Source organism: Colossoma macropomum, unplaced genomic scaffold, assembly GCF_904425465.1.
Source record: "Colossoma macropomum unplaced genomic scaffold, Colossoma_macropomum, whole genome shotgun sequence".
Taxonomy (NCBI): Eukaryota; Metazoa; Chordata; class Actinopteri; order Characiformes; family Serrasalmidae; genus Colossoma; species Colossoma macropomum.
In genome coordinates, this window is record NW_023494799.1 from 7570264 (window position 1) to 7589671 (window position 19408).

Sequence of the window (19408 nt, forward strand, 5' to 3'; positions counted from 1 at the left end):
GCATCGTGAAAAAGAAATATATGACCATATATATCATTCTTACCAAAATCTTGGCGCATGGTCTGTTTTCTAAAAATATGTCTTGTAGTCAACGCAATGCACAACAGACGGGTTGTGAGTTTTAATAATGCACAATTAAAATAATTCTAAAAAAATCTATTTCTAGGAGGATTACAGACCTCAGAACTGTACAATTATTTATATATATATATATAAATATATATATGCACTGGTAAGATAGTGTGTGTGTTTTTCTTGGCAGACACAACAATCAGAAATCTCAATCCATATAGCATTTCACATTTCTGTTCATATTACAAGTTCTGTCTGACAGCTATGGAGCAGTCTGAGCTGTTGAAATAGCTTATATGTGTTCGAGTGTGTGTGTGTGTGTGTGTGTGTGTGTGTGTGTGTGTGTGTGTGTTTGTGTGTTTGTGTGTACAGAAAAATGTGTGAACCCCCTGTCCAGATTTGGAGACAAGGCTCCATTTACAATGTCTGTTGTTGTGTTAAGATGCTCCAGGAAGCGCCCAGCCGTGGCAATTCCAGCAGCGACGGTGGATCAATTAACGAAAGCATGATTAACATTACAGGAGAGCACAGAGAAATAATGGACGTCTCCGGAAAGTGGATTAGGATGAGTGGAACCTTGACGTGCGGGCCAGGATACTGCGCCAGTGAAGGACACTGTCGGAATCAGCGTGACATAAGCCAGACTGAAATAGTTTGGGAATGCAATTGATGAATTGCTGTATTGATTCAGTTCTGTCTCACTTACCATAATTATAGCACTGTAATGGATGGCATTACTGATGTCGGGAGTTTCTTTTTTTTTCTTCTTTTTTTTTATATCATGTCCCGCTCTTTTTCCTTTTTTCAGTTACTTCTCCTTTCAGAATCACAATCACATTCATTTGTCATATATATTAACAAAGATTAGATCTTGGTGTTTTGTAACAACATGCTACATTCCACACGATTTACATATAACGCACACTGCACCTTCAATAAACAATAAAACAAAATATTTCAAATTATACACAGCGTCGTGTGTAGGCAATAAGAACGTTAGTTTTATTATAGCATCAAAAAACTGAAACGTTCGTTCAAAACTATCTAAATTTAAAATGTATCGCTTATACACTGCTCAGCAACTACCAATGATCATAGCAAGGCATCTGGGTGCATCCTATCAAATTTAATATTGTTTATAGCTCTGTTGCGCTGCTTTATAAGATCACTATTTACCACAAGGACATGCAACTTTTTTTTTTTAAATAAAGTGTTCATTTCTTTGAGCCAAATTAATCAGGGTATTTAAAACTCTGAAGAAGCAAGATATTTTTAACACATTAACTATCAAAAATTAAACTGAATCTTCAAATCTGAATATATAGCATGCATGTATATAAGTGAGGCAAAGAATGTGTGGTGTTTCCTTGCTCTTAACTGAGGGAAATGTGAAAAAACTTCACTATACTCAGTTTGATTTGAGGCAGTAATGAGAACCAGAACAGCATTTAATAAACAAATAAACTGTGAGGTCCTAAAACCTCCGCCCCATCAACTCTAGGCTCTCTCCTGGCCACTTTTGTGCCCCGTTCCCTCAGCCGTGTGCAGTCTAGCAGGCCTGCTCTGATCCGCAGAAGAATGCTAGAGCAGGGAGTCAATATCAGCCCCTCGAAAAGAGCCAAAGTGCCGACTCAGAGCCTGAGCCTGGCTCTGCTGCCCGCACTCATTGATAAGTAGCGAACGTTAGCAGGGTGAGATTCCTCAGGCCCAGACAATGGGCTTCCTGTGCGTGTGCACCTCCTCTGGGCTGAGGGAGGGCAAGAGGGCTCTATACCCGTCTATAAGACCTTCCTCTATACAATCAGGGTCTGTATGAGACGCAGAAAAGTATTTAGCCTGCTGTCAGATCACATGGGAAACATTTTTCGAGACTGTGCATTTATCTGAGTGCATTTCAAAGAATTATGGGATCCATAATGTTGTCTCAGTAAAATAAACAAATCTGTCTGGGGGAAAAAAGCAATAGAGACATGTGACACTTTACTATGCTATTAACGTATCAAGACACTGAAACTAGGACAGAAAACATAGAATCAAGGAATGATTTCCCCCAGGTAAACTAAAGGAAGCTTGGCAGATGGGACTGAAAATTCACTATACATAAAGACAGGTGCTCAGACCCAACGCAGGTACATAACTACACACAATGCAACAATTTAAAACTTTTTTCAAAGTATACAGCAGTCTTAATCAAGAGCCAAGCACTAAGAAAGCAAACGCTTCCATACTATATTTCTCTGCAGATGGAAATTAGCTAGTCACTAACTCTGAAGCAAAGCTTTTTTTCATGAATGTTTCTTATATGTAGTCATTAACAAAATAAACAAAAGCTAAAGTAAACTGTCTGAGAAGACAACGTTGCTGTAGTTAAAAAGCAGTATGTCCTAATGTAGCAGTGCTGCAGTGAATGAACAGTTTAAGGGGTCGGCAGTAGGCTAGGCTGAAAGAGATAGAATAGTGGGCTTGGTGTGGAAGGATCGATGGGGCCGTTAGGGAGTGCCGTCTCTCAGGTTACCGCATGTGTGTGTGTTGCTCACAAGCTCATCTGGAGCTCTGCCCTGACCACACACACTCTCCAACGGCTTGCCTCTGACTCAAATACCCCCTCTGCCCTCCACTAGTGGATCTCTACACCCTACCCAAGCAGGCCTTTGGGCAACAAGAAAACAATGGTGAGTTACAAAATAATAAACAAAAAATTTCCAAAGGAAAGCTGAGAATAATCAGTAAAAATACATTTCAATTATGAATGAAAAAGTGCACGGGAACTCTGTTTTCTACAAATGTTCTTATTTAATGTGCAATTTTAAACATTTATTCTTTGAATTAATGAAGAGTTCCAAAAATATGTTACCGCAGTCTGTTAACCTTAAAGCTAATCAATCTAATTAATTGCATAAAAGAGTAATAAATCTAATTCTAACGTCAAAAGGCCATGGATCCATGCTCACTAATATTACAACAGCCACAGTAATTTAATTGTAAATGTCAGAGTGAGCGAATGAACTCACAGATCTACAAATATGTGTGTATTGGCTGGCTATGCTTGTTGAGCTGTGGACAATGTCAGCCCAGCCCATCGAGCAGCGTATCGATCTGTGCTGGGGGAAATTGAGAGGGAAGCTGCAGCAGTGCAGCCTCGGGTTTCTGGGCACCGTTCGCAGCCGCTGCCTGGACCGTCTCTTCCCGTCTCTTTACACTAGCCCCTCTCTTTCTCTCTCTCTCTCTCTCTCTCTCTCTCTCTCTCTCTCTCTGAAGCAGTTCTTGGGGCATGGCGTGAAACTCCCTCTATTTTAGACTAGAAGCAATCAGTTGGCCGTGCCAGAGTCACTCAGGATGTCTGGCTCTGATAATACCAGTTCTGCACAAGCACACTGGAGAGAAGATTGTGTGTGTGTGTGTCTGTGTTTTCACACATTATCAGGACAAAAATATCCTGTCTTTTAGGAAAACCAGAGAAAAACAGGGATAACCCACAGAACCAAGTAAATGGCCCTGACTTTCTAAAGCACCTTTAAACAAAACTCAATTTTTCAGTTTTTTAAAAAACAATTTGTTGTTGGTTAAGGTTAGATTAGATTTAGGGTAGACTTATTCTTATTACATACAGATAGATATATAATACGCATGGAACCTATTACCATTACATGCAATTACTTATATATAACATATAAGGGGCATATTATCACATATATATACTGACATACATATAATATGTATGGAACATACGATATATATGTAATTACATACACATAATACATACAAAACATATTACCTATAGGTGCTTATATATATGAAATACACTTGGGACATACTAATAATAAAAATATGTACTTTAATATATATGAGACATACAATCTCATGTCCTGACATTTTATAAAAACAAGCGTGTACAAATGTGTGTGTGTGTGTGTGTGTGTGTGTAAGGTTAAAAGCAAGCAGAGAATACTGAATCCAAAAGCAAGCCAGTAAAAGGCGCTAATATCCACACTTCCTGTCTGATAAAATATTAATATGCTAAAATGCCACTGATGTTGAACTTCCCTCCATTTGCCCCTCTCCTCTTAATATCAGATTCAACCATTGGAATGCTGATAGTGTGCTGGAAAAAAAAGGTCAGTAGGACTGCACAACATTTTGTTTCTTAATCGTTCAGCTTTTGCAATACTGATGCGGCAGAAGTGTTAACAAGCCTCTAACCAATCCCTGAATGTTTTTATGTTTGTATTTGTGTGTGTATGTATGTGTGTGTATAAGCATCCTAACCAATCACAGATGTAGTTTGGTTGTTGGGATGAACCAAGACGTTCACATGATTCAATAGACATAAAACAAAAAAGGTCAGGTCAATCTTTAACCAGATCAAGTGTTCATTAAACTAACAATCACAATGCAGCAACATAACTGCAGCAGGGTATTTTGTCCATATCATTAAAACCCTACCCAGAATATTGGGTATAACTGCTAACTTAACTCTGAACACACTCTTTTCGTAGCTAATCAATTTGGGGATAGTTATTTGATAAGCATCACAATACTGACTGCAAAAACTAAAATACTGCAATGTTATTTTTCACTGAATACTGCTCAGCTTTACAGCACAGTGAGTACTGGGAGCACCAAAACAAAAGCATGAGGGCACGCACATGTAAGCGGATGCTGGGCCTCTGTGAGCGGACGCATTTAGACCTGTCAAATATTCTGATCTGAATTCATGGCTAGATCCGACTTCAGCACACTGTCAGCCGTATGGATTCCACACACACATAGCCAGGGCTACAATCCAGCACAGGCATTTCTCTCCAATGTCTCTCTATCTATCTCTCCCTCTCTCACACACACACACACACACAATCTAAAGCTCCCTCCCTCCCTCCCTCCCTCGCGGTCGCCCCACCACTTTACCAGAATATCCTCAGTCGGCCTTTGGGCCAGAGTCTCTGGAGGAAGGCAATGCATCAGGCTATTTATCACCCAGCGGTTACCGCAGTAATCAATTAGTCTTTCAGTGGGCGTACCTGGGCCCTCCGGCCTGGCACTACCTGTTACAGCGCATGGGCCCAAACCTCTCTCTCTGCTCCCTCCCTCATTTCTCTTCTCCTTCTCTCCCTCACTCTCCCTCTACCCACATTCCACAGATTATAGCTGTACTGACTGCTCAGTGCTCGGGGTCGCCTGGGTCTCTGATCACTACCGGGAAAGAAAAACCTGGAAAAATCTGCCACTCCAGATTTTCCACTACTCATGTGTTCATTAGCGGGATACTCTCTGGTCCTGATGCATGTTTTTGGACGTAAAGCCATTAGCAGCAGAAGTCAGGCAGAGTTTAAAATGCAGTATGGGTCACAGTGTAGTTCAGCTCTGCCGGGACGATTCCTCCATCCAGTTAAAGCTTATTCATTAATTAATTTCAGCTTACAGATTTTAATTAACACAAGTGCAATTGTGTGGGAGCCGACCGCTCAAGCTAGTTCAGATACTTCAACTGCGTTCTCGTAATTGTAAATAAGATGCATTGTAAATCCCAAAATTTCAATCACAAATTTATTTAAGACAACTAAAATATCTTTCTAATCCCATTTCGTCGCAATGTCGAGTCTTCGTGTATAATTTTTGACGCGTGGTTCTCATAATAGCATGCAAGCATTTCCATAAATCTGTCTGCATTGACTAAATGTTTGGAGAATAAATGACACAAGTGTGTACTCATTGATATTCAAGCACAGACAAACAGAACAAAGGCAGGAGCGGGCAGCAGTGCCAGTGTTTGTGCCCCTCGAGTGCCACTCCGAAACGCTGGTTCCCAGGGTTGTCAGGGAGCCTGTGCCAAGGCTGTGGGCTCACAGGCAGGAGGAGGAGGGCAAAGAGTGGGGGCGGAGGGGGGCAAAGGAAAAGCCTGGCATGAGGTGTGGGGGGGAGGGGTGTTAGCCTCTCTGTATTAAAAAAAGTCAGGTGATAGTAGGTTTGAGGAAACAAAGTACCAAAGTATAGCAATGCAATTTTGGGCATTAAGGGGAATAAATAGTGGGGGGACAAGACAAAAAAGTAAAGACACCCCAACCCCACACATAGAGCACCAATTCACACAAAGAAGACGTGTTGTGTGTGTGTGTGTGTGTTGGGGGGGAGGGTACTGAAAGGGGGCACTGTTTACTGTCTGCTGTCCCCCAGCACTGCACAGCCTGTCTCACTTCAAACAAAGCTATTGGCAAGGGAGAGGCGGCAGAGCCCCTGTTTCCAAGGCCGCTGGAGTTTCAAAGCAGTTAAAGGGGGCAGCAGTCTGGAGGCTACAGGGCCCAGGCTGGCATACTTGGCTAGCGCCATGGCCAGGTGGTCTGGGCACATTGGCAAGACACTGGCAAGCCGCCCTATGCAGATGGCTCCCGATGCCTTTTTAGGTGCCGATCCCTCATTCTCTCCGTCTTTCTGTCTGTCTCTCTCTTTCTCTTTTTCTCGCCGGGCCTCTCTTTCTCCAAATAATGCACACACACATATGTAACCTCAGACATATGCCCTCCCTCATGGGTCGAAAGGACTACTGAATCTGAAAAAAAAAAAATCCTTGTTTTAGAATTAATGATTCAGTGGATGGTCCTTAGATGTTGTTCCTTCTCAGACTGAGGAAGACAGAGAGAGAGAAAGAAAGACAGAGAGTGAGAGAGAGAGAGAGAGGGGGTCTGGAGCTTTGGGCCGTGCAGAGAGGGAGATGCCAGCTGTGCCAGCCTGGCTTTGTGAGGTGTGCTCATGCCCGCCATGCTGGGCACTGTCGCCATGGCACCACAAACCCCCCTGCGCCCCTCCAATCTCTGTTCTCACTCTTGAGACAACGCATGTGCTCTTGTGTACACACAGATTTTTGTCTGCCACCAACACAAATGTTAAAATGTAAAAATTCAGCTGTATAAATTGAAATATAATTAATGTATATATTCAAAAATATCAAAACACAATAAAATGTGTAAAAAAAAAAAAGGCGCTGAAATCCCCTGCTGTTATGTTGCAGGTTTTCAGGGGCCTCAATGCAGGATGTGTGCTTGTGTGAAATGCTCCCAGAACATATGGAGGAAGATCCGCCAGGCCCTGCTTCACAGCTGTCTGCACCCAGCAAAGACACACCCTCCCTCTGCCTGCTTCACTGATGTACACACACACTCATACACACATCACAGACCACCACAAATACACACAGATCTTTATAAGCTGACACACACGCACACACTAATATCATCCACAAAACATGCACGATATATGTAGAAATCTGATTTTACAGATTGTATTTAATGAAAAGATTCCAGAACTAAAGGAAAATTAAAGAAAAGAAAAAAATAACATGCTTGAAAATGGTAGTAAATGATAAATTAGTAGAAGACTAAAGATATATTTTTAAATATATCTTTGCTCCAAAGCCTTCTAGAGGCTATGAAACCTAACAGCTTACTGCACCTTCTTCTACTATACTTCTTCTTATGAAGTTGATCAAAAGCTCTCTGAGACAATTTTCAAGTACAATGAATAGAGACAGAACTAAAGGCCCTACATTTCCTTCCTTCCTTCGACCTCAGAGAGTTAAGCCAGGCCTGTCGTAGCACTGGTAAAGGCCAGGCTGTGGTGTGTGTGTGTGTGTGCGTGTGCAGGTTTACCCCTACACTCCCACCGGCTGAGGTATGCACAATGTGCCATTATTACCGAATCATTATCTGGTTTTAGCGCTGACAGCCGAACCGCACACACTGTGAAAGCCTCCTTTCTTATGCTGATTAGTCTCCAAACATTTCCTCCTGTTCCTCTAACCCCTCCCAAACCCCCTCCGCCTCCAAAGCCCCGGCCCCAGCTCCCAGCATGCACCAGTGCTAATTACCAGGCAGCGGTGAACTGTACGCAGCCGTTCTGAATGATTCATCGATAAATGTGACAAAAAGGCCGAAGTGCAGTGGAGAGGAGGGATGCTGGGGAGGAGAGGGAAAGAGCGAGAGAGAGCCTGAAGAGGGGTCAAGTCGCTCGCCCAAGCTTTCGCCCCGCCATCCCGGCTGACCCACACATACTCCAGCATGCGAGGGGCAGGTCGGCTCTTTCAGCCGACACACAATGTTTGGACATTCTCCTTTTGTGGCCAGCCCTTATCCGTGTCTGAGCTTTCCTCATATAATATCCCTTACAACGGCCCTCCTTGTGAATGGAGCTAATCTCACACACACTTCCACTGAGTTGCGACGTGTGTGTGTATGTGTGTGTCCTGAATGAATCCTTCCTACAGTACCACTCAGAACCTGGATGGACACACACACAGGCACGCACACATATGCTCATACATTTGTTCTGGACATGGGGTCCCATATGTATTACATATGTGAGTACCTATTTGTTATAATACTATGTCCCATGCAGGTGTAGACAGAAATTAAATTTTGCACTAGCCACTCAGGCCACCAAGCCAATGAATTTTGTGGCCAAAACTCAGAATGTGTGACCAGAATATTAGAAACATGTTTTTTATATCGTTGCTGTCCCAAAAAAATCTCAATTTTTATTTTTCTACTTTATTTTAACATAGCAGCTGTCCTTTACATTCTTTGAACATTTCATGATGAATGGTCTGATATTATTTTACTTGAAATTATACCTCTTTACTTTGACTTACATTAAAAGTTAAGAACATTTTTGTCTTCTCTTAGTATTTTGGATATGTTTTTCTCATACATTGACATCTACATTGTATATACATTTAACAAACATTCTTCTGAACCAAAAACAATCCTGCGTTCAATTGAAAAAGTAAATATTTATTAACAACTTTACATTAATAAGAACATTGCCACTGTGGTGACTGGTGGTCCCGCCTGCCAATTTGGTGTAACGTAAGCTTATTTAACACCTTATTGTTTTTAAAACCTTATTTCGTAGAAAGATATTACCAAACATGAGCCAATTTAACAGCACCTTTAATTTAGTAGAGGTGAAACCATAACTTCAGTAACGAAAAAATAGCTTTAGTCTTCAAGTTTTAAAGAAATAAAACCCCCTTTTTTTGTGAAAAACACTTTACAAGTAAGGAGCATTTAGCTGGTTTTGTAGGCCAGCCTCATTTTTCTCTGGTTTCCTCAAGAAACCAGGTCATTTTTGCTCTGAAAATGTATGAAAACAAACACACAGGCACACACATGGCTTCCCTACCCCACAACAGTTAGGTTCCAGGCACTACATTACAACAGTGAACTGAACTAATCTCAGATACTCAATCATACTACAAACCCTACATTTCTAAAATAAAGGCCACATGCACAACATTATCTACAAAATTAAGCTGATAACTGATGCGATAACCAGCAAAATCTGTTTGAATTTTGATTTATGTGAGAATTTTTAGAGCTGCTAAAAGTCATTAGCAAAACATTCACCACAAAGAAATTGCTTTAAAAAAACAAAGATTAGCTCTGCCGTTTGGCATTTGCGGTGGAATGCAAGTGCTTATTGTGAAAAAGAAACCACAGATGCCCTTTTGATATCTGATTGCATTTCTCTCTCTCTCTCTCTCTCTCTCTCTCTCTCTCTCTCTCTCATGTGCTATTGCTCTATCCCAATTACTCTCTCTCCGATTTGAACACTGTCTATTCCTCTGATCATCCCATCCATAGAAATCTGCTAAACTCCCTCTCTGATCCCCCCAAGGCACACACACACACACACACACACACACACACACATACACATAGAGCTCTCTAAGGTTTCCACTTGGCATTGTTTCTTACTAACACACATATACACAAAGTGAGAAAAAAATGCATCGGTTCTGAAGTTTCCTGCTGTAATGAACATGGAAGAAATCGCATTCTGTTAAAAAGTGGAACCACATCAAAAAGAGATTTTAATCCTGTCTGGATTTATAGCTGTCCTCTTTACTATTAATAGCAAGCAAGGGGGATGGAATATTATGGATTTAATTTATTTATTGTGTCACGTATTAGGATGCCGTGTGTTACAGAGGGGTCCCTCTTGAAAAATTAAAACAAAATAATAATAGAATATACGCTATTTCTGATAACCTATTTATGAGTCCGAAAAGAAAATTTGGCATTTCATCCTCCTTGCACCCCAATTAATGAGATGAATGGCAAGGGTGCCAGACGAAGCAGATGCTAAGCTGGCCAGGGTAAAGTTTAGCCTGCTTGGGTTTGTTTTGCAATGGCTTTCCTTAATCAGGTATTACAAATAAATAGCATTAAATAGTACAGTAGTACAGAGGGCACTGGATGGAATAAAGCTGAATATTCAGTGGATAAAAAATTCATCTTTAACAACTTCCTTAACACCAATTTTACAATGAGTGTATCATAAAGTTCTTTTTTTTTGTAATGCTAGACTGTGTTCATGTCAATTAAAGGAATTCATGTTCTAAATGTATATTTATGTTTAACCGATGTCTCATACTATCAAAACGAATTCAGTGCCTCTATTTTAAAACCTCAGTGTCTCTATTTGGTCATCAGATTAGAGCATCTAGTATGCAGGAAGCCATTGTTGCTGCAACGAGGGTTAAACATGCCTGTTTCTCCTGCCCACAAGATATACTGATCATCTCCTAGGGCTGGACAATATGGCAAAAACTGAACATCATAATAGCTGAAGCGATATATTGACAAAATGGCTCTTCTTAACATTTGGGTTGCCGACTCCTGCACTAGATGTATCTCTGGTTAGATTTTCTGAGATTTGATGTAACAGAAGAAAACACCAGAAAACTGTGTAACTAAAAATGTTAAAAACTGAGTAACTGACTTTTCACTTCATGTGCTGTGCACAACTACACGCAATCTCTTGTCAAATGAAAACCTTTTATATAACTTCTCTTAGAAATATGTAGTTCAGAGTTTAGGTACTAATTATATCAACTATATTCTCAAAAAAGCCTACCAAGACCTACTTTATCATGATGACAACATTACATTGCCATATCAACCATACTTAATCTCTATTTTCTTACAGAGATGTAACCAAAGCTCCAGGCTAAGGAACCTTTTTCTTACACACCTGTCAGTTGTAAGCTGGTCCTGCAGGTGTTAGTAATGGAGTATTCTGTCTAAAAGACAGATCTGAAAGACAAAGTTTCATTCTCTTCATCCGCAGCCCTCTGTCCTGACCATAGGCCTCACAGAGCACTCCATTTTATAAACATGTCTAATCCTTCAGTCAGAAATAAACAACACTCTGTTCTCTTTATTTCTCCATGTCTTCCTCTCTCCCTCATCCAGTGAGAGTTAAATGAATTAGGGGAGGAGGGTGCATGGGTCTGTGGTTTGCCTTTAAAAACACACACAACAAACCCCAAAAAACTCCAGTCTATTTCGGAAAAGCCAAAATACCAAAGTACAACACTCCAGCTTTTCGCCAAAACCAAGATAAACACATGCTATTACAGTGATTATATGAAAACCGCTCTCTCTCACTCTTTCGCTCTCTCTCTCTCCCTCTCTCTCTCTCTGTTGGGTTATTGTGATTCAGGGCTGCTATTACAGACAAGCATGTACATATGCTTCTCATTTATGTGAAAGATTTTAATTCCTTGCAGCAGTTATACAGATCTCTCATTACGCAGCTATGCTGGAGAGGGGAAAGCAACGATAGCGAAAGGAGGCAGAAACGAGGAGGAATGTTGAGCAGGCTTGAAGCCCACCGCAGAAACTTCCCTCGCTTCCAGCCAACATCTCCTCATCCAGCACACATCCTCACACTTGGAATGGATCAGGACACACAGGCGGTCAAACTGTGGTTCAGACTGTAGACTGTCTTTCACTATGTGTGTATTTGTGTGTGTGTGTGTGTGTGTGTGTATGTGTGTATGTGTGTGCTGTCGTCCAGTAAGTAGAACAGTAATGTTTGAATGTACATGTACAGTACTGTGCAAAAGTCAGAGACCTTACATTTATTTAATTTCTAGTTAAAATGGTCATTAAGTTAAGCAAGATATTAAATTTGAGATATTTCTGAGGAGACCAGATACAGGATAATCCACTTACATAAAGCACAGGAAAGTCAAAGGAAGTCAAAGTGAAAAACTGGAGTTTAAAAAAACATTAAAAGCTACAGAGAAACTCCTAACAACCGTGCAAGAGCTGGTAGACCACCAAATTGTCCTTATAATATGAACAATTCTTAAAGCCTTCTTCTTTGAGAAAGAGGAGAAAATCAAGCTCCACTCTTGCTTCAGATCCTAAAAAAACAGCACAGGTGTTTCTGTCCATCCTTCCACTGTAAGCACACAACTCAACACTATGAGTCTGAAAGGCTGTGTTGCTGTCAAGAAGCTGTGACTGAGAAAAGGAGACAGACTAAAAAGAAAATTTGCAGAACAAACTAAAAGGCTGCTGGTGTTCTCAGAACAATGGACTGACTGTCCCAGAGACCTCAACATCACTGAATGTATTTGGGATTAATTGGATTGTGAGAAGCAGAAAATGCAACCAACTTCTAAGACTGAACTTTGGAGGAGTGGAAAAATATAAAAATTTCTTTAAAAAACTGAACGCAAGGCTCCTGAAAAAAATGGAAGATGTAATAAAGGCAAAACGTGGATATGACAATTAAATTAATAAAGAATGGTCTCTGACTTTTGCACAACAATGTGTATGTGTGTGTACGTATATTTATGTACTTGTCCAGTGAGAAGCGCCCTAGAGGTAAACGCTTTGTGTCTGTGTGTGGGTATGTGTGTGTGGTTTCTGGTCCTGAGAAGCTCTTCATTGTGGTAAGAGGTGAGTGTGTGTGGTCAGTGATAAAGCGTTGCAGGGTTGTCTGAGGGTTTGGATCATTAGAGCAGCGCAGAAGGCCCTGGGCTTCACTAAAGTCATTACCCTGTCTGCCACTTCACAAATAAATCAGCAAATATGCGGCACCACCGTCCGTAATTGGGCTCGGCCCTCCCTCTCGTTTATGCCCAATAAAAACCTTCCACAATTATTAGTCCAACTCACATTCAAAACAGCAGAATCATCACTCTGTCTTCACACAATGCATTTAATACTTACAGTATTGTGTAAAAGTTTTAGGCACCTAAGAACATTATATTTAAAAAGCTATTTGTCTGGTTGTCTATTTGCTCAAAAAACCCAAACCATTACAATAAATATAAATAATATCAATGCAATAAGTAGTAATTCTATAAACGTCAGTTTATTCGTTTAACCATTTCCAAACCTCTCCTCATGGCAGCCCAGTATTATTTGTGCTTATCATACAATAGCTGTTTTGGCTAAAGAATACTTCATTATGTTAAATCAAGTGTACTGCTGATGGAATTTAACAAATGCATTTGATTGCTGAGGATGCTGAGGAGAAATCTGAAACCAAATTTTGTTCTTAAAACTAGCTCACACGATACTAAATAATATTTTAAAAATAAGAAATTCTTTTATTGTTTTCATGTTTATTTGTAGTTATTCTACCAGCAAAGCAAGCAAAATATACAGACGGTAAGGGCAGTAGTTCAAACAACATTATCCTATCTATGTTATATTTGGTATCATTTTTTGTACTACATTCTTTGTAGTATTTAACTATGAGTGCTGTCTCAAGCCATGGACAAACCGGACTGTCACCTCGCTATTTTCTGCACCGGAGTGGAACAAAAATCAGGCAGGTACAGGTGGTCCTGTGGTGGTAAAGTTTTGGAGGGAATGTATTGTTCAGTGAACAGCTAGTTAAGTAGTTTGTTTCTTGCAACAGCGAAGGACAGCCAACATCACGTTAATTGAACAGCAGATCCTTCATTTTTTTAGAAAGAAAATACAACAGCTTGGTACGTCTTGTTTTCTACTGGCTAATGCTTTCAGGGTTCACAAATTGAAATGGTTAAAGTTTAGCTAGATGAACCTGGTGAAGTGAAATTAACCGCTGGCAAAGCAAATCAACATTTTGCATTCTCACATCCTTTACCACTCAAGTGAAATTTTCACCTGGTTTCAGTGTGATCACAGCTTTACATGTCCAGTACTGCATTATGAGTACTGATTTACACTGTTTGTCATTGTCTTGTACTTTAGTTTGTTGCCGTGCCAGGTGAGCTCCATTTTACAAATTTTAGGAAACTGTCTTTTTAGATTATGCTAAATTGAAGCAGTCATATTTTTTTTTTACCCTTTGAGTGTGCCAAATCCTGTACTGTAGTCTCAACCATCTGTATTTTCTCTCTTTTAGTTGTAATAAATGGAGAGTGAAAAGTCATCAAGCCAAAGGATCAATAACAAGATTTGTTGCCAGCATTTGTTTTTTTAATTATAGAAGTTATCGATAATTTGTCCCATGCCTGTTGCACCAGTAAGAGCAGCAAGAGAGCTTTTGGTTATGCTGTTCTTAATAATGATAATAAAGTGAACAGAATTTTTGGGTGGAGTGACAAAACCTCATATTTCAGACCGTGCACAACTCCACCACAATCCTTCAGAGGGCATGCCTCTCCTCGTTATGTCTCGTTTCATGCGTATGTGTGTGTGATCGCTCTGCGAGTGAGAAAGTGCTTCCTTTGTTCTGTCTGGGGTTTTGCTGGGAGGACGGCCGCGCTCTGCTTGCCAAGAGAGCTGTGGTTTTGCCCGCTACCGTGTTGCTATTAGACATGGTTATGGATGGAGCAGGGGAATGACAGTAACACAAGCCATCCCCACACACACGCACACACACACTCGGCTTGTTCATGTTGAGCCTGGCCAGGCCTCCCAGCTCCGCAGCTGGTTGTGCTTTAGACCCTCAGCTCCTCCTCTTCATCCTGGGAACCACTTTCTTCGTGGGAATAAACGCCTTGGAAGGAAAGGGACCAGGAAACAGAGGGGAGAAGAGAGAGAGGCTAAGTGCTCTCTGCTTGTTTTAAGAGTGGCGCGGTCCTGCAATTTCCAGCGCAATTCCAACATCTGTTAGCGACTCTCATTTTTCCCACTGGCAAAAGCAGCTCTACTTAGAACGCTGCAATGTTCACAATAAAAACTGATTCTTCACTTAGATCTGATCTTTCTGTAATGACAGTTTACAGTTGTGTTTGTAAGTGAGCAACATATGTCACTAGTGTTAACGCACCTGTGACTCACATGCACACGTTTAATCAACCATAGGTATAATAAATCACTGTCCAATCTATGAACCTATTTGAAAGTGGCACAAATCTGATTGGAAAGATCAGATTTTTGTGTTCACACAGCTCTGAAAAAAGTGTCACACTTAGGCAAAAAAGTGACAGCTCGGCGGTTTCAGCTGTGCAGATTGCACCAACAGATCTGTCAACATACCATTGTATTAGTGTATTAGCTTATTAATGTATTAGTGAATTAGTCTGAGGCAGCTCACTGACAGGTGCTCATCATGGGCTTATCCATCAATCCCTGAATTTGATCATATTAATGTGTGGCTTTGTAATCCTCTTAAGCTTGCTTCCTGGGTGAAGCACCTCAGGCATGTGTGGACAGGCCGCTCTACTCAGTTAGCTGGAGCCACAGAGTTGCAGCCACTGCAGAGAGACCAGGCTGGAGGAAATGGCTCAGAGCGGGACGCCTGCTAGCTCAATGCAGGATGGGCCACAGAGCGACAGAGTGAGGGGGAAATTGAGTGGAAGCTGAGTGAGATTAGCTGTGCTGCAGGAGGATGAAGGGACACTTTCTGTTTGGCTTTTTTAACCCTTACAAGTTGAGACTTATTATGTTGATTTTTCAAATGTAATTATGTAATTACATATTTACTTACATAGTAAGTTACAAGATGAATTACATTTCTATTTAATTTACAATCTGTACCAAATGGTTCAAGTCTGCACTTCTGACTTTTTAGAGTTTAATTAGATGCCAAAAAATGACAAAACATGTAAACAATGGCTTTTCTTTACAGAAAACAAGGCTGGGCACACAACAGTAACTTTTCACTGAATTCAACTCATAAAAAACATCCTCTTCTACTTACGAACACAAATATACTAAGCAGGTTTGATAAAAGCATCTACGATATTGTGGGAGTGTAGCATGTTAGAACGATGGGTTTAGCTTGGTCCTTGTTACTACAGAGCTAACAGAGACATAAAGATGAGTTTTAATATTGACTATTAAAATTGTGAGGTGAACAGGCATACAGTGGCCGTTACAGCAGATTCACTAGTGGAAGCAGGTAGGGCTTGATTGGAACTCGATGTGAAGGCACACGTAAGGGGGACTCTACTGATAAGCAGAACAAGAGAGCAAGAGAGAGACAGAGAAAGAAAGGAGGGAGACATCTCCACTCCAGTCCCGTTCCATACTCCATGAAAAATCAATCCTAATGCCTTTTCCTCCACACAATACTTCATTGGAAATTAGAGGGAGACAAAAGCGAATTGGACTGGAGATGGACCCGATCAGATATTGGGATGCAACGTTTGCAGGGCTGGTATATCGTTTTCTTCTTCTCTTTTTTTCGTCTTTGCTTTTTTTTGGTAAATACTGCACTGCGCTGTTTGACTCCTGAGCCTTATGTGATCTCGGCCTTGCAGCTTAAAAAGATACAGAGATACTTATTTCCCCAAACAGTTCTGCAAATATCCCGGCAAGGGGAGGGGCATCAGCAGGCAAACAAAAGGGATAAAATAAAGGATGAGATGGAGAGAGAGAGAAAAATGAAAGAGAGACAGAGAGAAAGGGGCAGCGAGAGAGGGTTCAGGTAAAATGGCCACTGGAATGAATTAATATCACTTGCTCTCTCTCTCTCACTTTTATTCCCAGAGCACGGTGGCATTGGCCATTCTTTACATCATCATCTGTTATTCTGTTTGAATTTTGGCACTAATCTCTTCATGCTTGGTTACAGGCCAGGATAAAGAGGAAAAGGAGTGTGTGAGAGAGACAGCGTGAGGAAGAAAAAAAGGGAAAAAAAGAGAATTGGTGTGTCAGGGCACAAGTTGTTTCCTCTAGAGAAGTCAGCTACTCTCTCTCTTTCTTTCTCACTCTCTCTCTCCCTCTCATTCTCTCTCTCTCTCTCTCTCATTCTCTCTCTCTCTCTCTCTTTCCCCTCATCTCTCTCTCTCTCTCTCTCTCTCTCACTGCCACCTCAGCCCCATCCCTTGCTCTTGGACGCAGGCCAAGAAGGGAAATCCATGAAACATGAAGAATGTGAGCTGAGCAAGAGTAGAGCAATGGGACAAAACTTTTTTTGCAGAGTATCACTGCGATGGCACAGTGGCCTTGCAAGGCTAGCAATGCTAACTAGCACTAACTATTTCAATTTCTTGCACTTCGAGAAAGGCAGACAGGAAGTTTGGTGAGAGTTTAAGAACAGAGAGAGGGACAGAAAGAGAGGGAGGAAAAGAAGACTGGACAGAGTTGAAGGGGGCAGAGGGAGAGGGATCGAGTCTGCAGCGACTCTCTCTCTCTCAGAGCAATCGTGGCATATCACATGATCAAGGCCATCTCCTATTGGTCAGGACGTGAAGCAAAATGGTCGGCCATGTAAGGAGGGCTGGAGCGACAGAATCTTCCTCCCTCCCTCCCTACCTCTCTCTCTCTTGCTCCAATCTTAAAATGGCGGTCGGGGAAAGAAAGTGCGCCAAAAAAGAAATAAATCTGGTGCACGTTGCTCTTTAAAGGCTTCATTTTTTATAAGATTTTTTTGGTTATTATGAGAAAAAAGTGAAAAGAGAAAGGAAGAGGGGGAGAGGTTTGAGTAGAACCAGATGATATGAGGCTTGTTGTGCAACACTGGCGGGTACGGACCGTTAAGGGGAAAGTTTGACAGCGGGCCAGGAAAAAACATTAACCGTGCCTTGTCCGGCAGTCCGAGCTGAAGCTATGTTCGGCCGACAGCGTGGGACACACACCAGCCATGCTGGCTAACAGGCTTAGTTTCCCTCAGAGGGGAGACTCTGAGGCTGACACAACTGCACTGGTCACACACACACACACACACACACACACACACATAGACATTCACAGAAACACACACCAGCTACTGACAGGCCAAAACAGACTCAGTTAACACACACACAAGTGACAAAAGAAACTTACAAGCAAGTGGTTCTGTAACACTGAAGATCACTTACAGTGTTGCTTTGTTTCTAAAACTCACATCATATTCACACACACACTTTTTTACACAATGTCAGGATGTGGGGTCATACACACAGCACCATGCAAGTCACAGACCAGTTATTCATTATTCATTTATCACTGTCAGGAAACATATATTTAACAGAAAATTTCACAGAAGCCTCATAAACTAAATATAATAGATTTTTTGGTATTTAGTTCCCACCTTGCTTTCAGGTTTTAAAAGAAATCTGCAGGGATATTTTTCCACGCTTCTAAAGTTCAGTCTTAGAAGTTGGTAGCATGTTCTGTTCCACACGATCCAAGTAATCTTAAACACATTCAGTGATGTTGAGGTCTGGACTCTGGGGTGGTCAGTCCATTGCTCTGAGAACACCAAACACACTGTGTTTGATTTGTAAATTTTCTTCTTTTTTCTCTATTTCCTTTTCTCACTAAGGGCTTCTTGACAACTACACATCTCACAGTGGAAGGATGGACAGAAACATCTGATTAAATGTGACGGGGACAGTTTTGGTGGTCTACCAGGTCTTGTACGGTTGTTAGAGTCGAATTTTCTCTGTATCCCTTGAAATATTTCTGGTTTTGGAAACCATCAAGAACCAAAATCTCCCTGCACAGTGGCCTTGCAAGGCTAGTAATGCTAACTAGCACTAACTATTTTAATTTCTTGCATTTTGAGAAAAGCAGACAGGAAGTTTGGTGAGAGTTTCAAAACAGAGAGAGGGACAGAAAGAGAGGGAGGAAAAGAAGACTGGACAGAGTTGAAGGGGGCAGAGGGAAAGGGATCGAGTCTGCAGCGACTCTCTCTCAGAGCAATCGTGACATATCACATGATCAAGGCCATCTCCTATTGGTCAGGACGCGAAGCAAAATGGTCAGCCATGTTTGGTGGTCTACCAGGTCTTGCACGGTTGTTAGAGTCAAATTTTCTGTATCCCTTGAAATATTTCTGGTTTTGGAAACATACACACACACACACACACACACACACACATACATATATATATATATATATATATATATATATATATATACATACACCAAGTCCTTTTGGGTTGTTTGTTTTGGTCCATTCATCATGACACTTAGACACAATGCATGGCAACAGGCATTTTCAAATTATGTCAAAAACTGAAAAATGACAATAATGCCGATACAAAGTATCTATGTCTTCAGAATTTTCCAAGCCTATCCCTAACTCTAACACTATCCTCAAAACCTGAAAACCTGTTTTAAAAAATGAAACACAAAACATTTGCAAAAAGCACTCTACAAAGTTTGGTAGTCCAGAC

General features: G+C 41.1%; 1 protein-coding gene and 1 long non-coding RNA gene across 9 annotated transcripts in view; one reads left to right on the top strand and one right to left on the bottom strand.

The window, feature by feature from the left end:
• The window catches only part of nfia (nuclear factor I/A), a 151391-nt gene that overhangs the window by 79404 nt on the left and 52579 nt on the right, over positions 1-19408 (bottom strand). The window lies entirely within an intron of this gene.
• LOC118819557 lies at positions 2502-7174 on the top strand. Its single transcript, XR_005008167.1, has 3 exons — positions 2502-2744; positions 4147-4187; positions 7076-7174. It is a non-coding gene; the product is annotated as an uncharacterized LOC118819557 (long non-coding RNA).